Source organism: Bufo bufo, chromosome 10 (genome assembly GCF_905171765.1).
Source record: "Bufo bufo chromosome 10, aBufBuf1.1, whole genome shotgun sequence".
Lineage (NCBI taxonomy): Eukaryota > Metazoa > Chordata > Amphibia > Anura > Bufonidae > Bufo > Bufo bufo.
The window spans coordinates 104,538,157-104,541,205 of record NC_053398.1 but is presented as its reverse complement, the minus strand read 5'-3'; positions in this window follow the sequence as shown (position 1 = coordinate 104,541,205).

Sequence of the window (3,049 nt, the reverse complement as noted above, 5' to 3'; positions counted from 1 at the left end):
ATCATCAAATGTCCATGCGGATTAGCATACGTTGGAGAAACTTCGCAAAAAATACGTGACAGGATTTGCCAACACAAATCCACCATACGACGGGAAAATCTGTTATTGCCGGTTCCTGCACACTTTCTTTTTTTTTGAAATTCTTTATTTCTATTTTGCAAAAGTAACAACATTATTGCATGTTGAATCACATACTTTAGAAAATAATAGTCGGACCCATGTCGACTGACATCATGAAGCATAATCCAACAATGCACATACAATTACAACACATAAGTCTGTGTTTGATATTCAGCCTATGGTGACAATAAAGCACCTTGATTCATCTAACAAGAACCATACAAAAATCAAAAAGGCTATAGAAGACGTGGCCACAGCATGAAAATAAAAGAAAATTCGACAGACAATGACATGAATGGGGGGGGGGCACAAGACAAGGATACAAAAGGAGGAATTGAAGGGCAAAGGATTTAAGGAAGCAGGGGGGGATAAATGAAGTGTACAGGAGTGTCCGGTCTAGACTCTCAAGTCAGCAAATTCCGATACTCCGAGGAGTCCTGAAAGGTGAACCAGGGGGACCACATAGCAACAAAAGCTCTGTTACCACCTTTCAAAGATGCTGTGAGTTCCTCCATTCTCCGTATCTCTTCAACTTTCTGAATCCACATTCCCACGGAGGGAGAACCAGACTTCCACCTCGCAGGGACACAAGCTCTAGCTGCTATAACCAGATAACGTAGACAAGATCGTCGAAGTAATATCAACGGCAAGTCCGAAAGAAAGAGTAAGAAAAACTCTGGTGTATTAGGGATTGAAAAGGGAAAAATGGAGGCCAGGGCCTTTTGGACAGATTCCCAGAAGGGTTTGACTTTGTCACATTGCCAGAAAATATGCAGGAAGGAACCTTGGTAGGCATCACATCTCCAACATAGAGGAGAAGCCAATGGAAACATTTTTTGGAGACGGGTAGGAACATAATACCACCTCGATAGTAATTTGTAACTGGCCTCCTGATATTTACTTGCAATGGATGATTTATGAGTAAACTGGAATATTCTAAGCCACTGGTCGGAGGAAATATCCCTCTGCAAGTCCTGAGCCCATGTAGCTGAGTAAGGGGGGAGATAGTCCAAACCCGGCGTTACCAATGCCTTGTATAATTCTGAGAGAGAGTGCCGATATAGGCCGGAGCCTATACATATTTTTTCAAAAGAAGTGAGTGCCCTATCAGATCCCTGAGTAGACGGGATAGAAGAAAGGAAGTGATGTAGCTGCCTTGATCTCCATGGACCCAGAGGACAGGGGTCTGTCAGACCTAATAGTTTAGAGTAAGTGAGCCATCTACCAGAAGTTCTGAAGAATGGTGCCCTACACCTACCACTCGACCTCCACTGTGCGAACAGACCCCCTGAGCAACCCGCTGGGAAGTCCGGATGTCCTAGGACAGGGAACATTGGAGAGGGCGCAGGGGAGATTGTAGATATCTGTTGGTACTTACGGAATTGAGCTAGGGTAGGACCTATGAGAGGGTGAGAGGAAAGGTCACTAGGGACCTTCCTATCCGTCCATGGTAGGAGGGCCAAAGGAGTTCGTGATGTGAATTGCTCAATTGAGATCCATTGCTTGAACTGAGTGTGTCGGGACCAATCTACCACACGCTGAAACATAGAGGCTGCATAATACTTTCTTAGATCAGGGATCCCCAGGCCCCCCCTTTCCTTCGGCACATGTAATAAGGATCTAGACAGTCTCGAATTTTTCCCTGCCCACAGAAATCTAAAGAGGTCCCGATGTACAACAGCGAAGAAACTGGCCGGAATGTGGATAGGAAGGGTCTGGAACAAATACAGTAAGCGTGGGAGAACGTTCATTTTGAAAATGGCGCACCTGCCGAACCACGTATATAGGCCTTTGGACCATCTCTTGAGGTCATCTCTGATCCGGTTCAGAAGTGGAGTAAAATTCCTGGAGAAAAGCTCACGCAAATCCCTGGGAATCATTGTGCCTAAATATTTAATGGCACCTGTCGCCCAACGGAAAGGCAAGGAACCCGCCAGTTCGGCTTCTAGAGCCGGTGGAATGGAGACATTAAGCGCTTCCGATTTCTGTAAGTTAATTTTCAGATTGGACAAGTTATGGAATACTTTGAATTCCTCAATTAGGTTAGGGAGGGCAACTTGAGGATTGGTTATCATGAACAACAGGTCGTCTGCATAGGCTGCTATCTTAAACTCCTTCTCGTTTACCATGAGACCAGAAATGTCCGGGTTATTCCTTATAGTCCTCAGGAGTGGTTCTAGAGTGAGGATAAAAATTAAAGGAGATAAAGGGCAACCCTGGCGTGTACCATTCCTAATCTCAAAGGGAGGCGAGAGGACACCATTAACCTTTGTGGCTGCCGAGGGAGAGGAGTATAAGGAGCGGATCCACGTCAATAAGGAACCCTCCACACCCACATGGTTTAATACTGCAAATAACCAAGGCCAACCTACCCTGTCAAAAGCCTTTTCGGCATCTGTGGACAGGAGACATAGATTGGACCGTTGAATTTTGGCTAGATGTACCAGGTTCAAGACCTTTGTGGTGTTATCTCTCGCCTCCCTCGAGGGAATGAAACCCACCTGATCTAGGTGAATAAGGTCTGTCAGGTATGGAGTCAGGCGGGTGGCCAAAACTTTTGCGAAGAGCTTAATGTCCACATTAAGTAGAGAAATAGGCCGGTAACTGGCACAAGCGGTAGGGTCCTTGCCTTCCTTATGGATAACAGTAATGTGTGCATGAGACATGTCTTTAGGGAAAGGAACTCCGGAGCTTAATTTATTCAAGGCATTGGTAAGGGGAGAACGCAGGAGGGGAAGGAATCTCTTATAATAGGAGGCTGGTAGGCCATCTGGGCCTGGGGCCTTACTAGGTTGCATTGATTTCAGGGCCTCCCCAATCTCATCAGCTGTAAACGGACTGTTCAAACTCTCAATGGCCTCACTCGGTAATTTCGGTAAACCTGACTTAGCCAAATAGGAGCTCATGGCCGAATTCAAGACCTGACTAG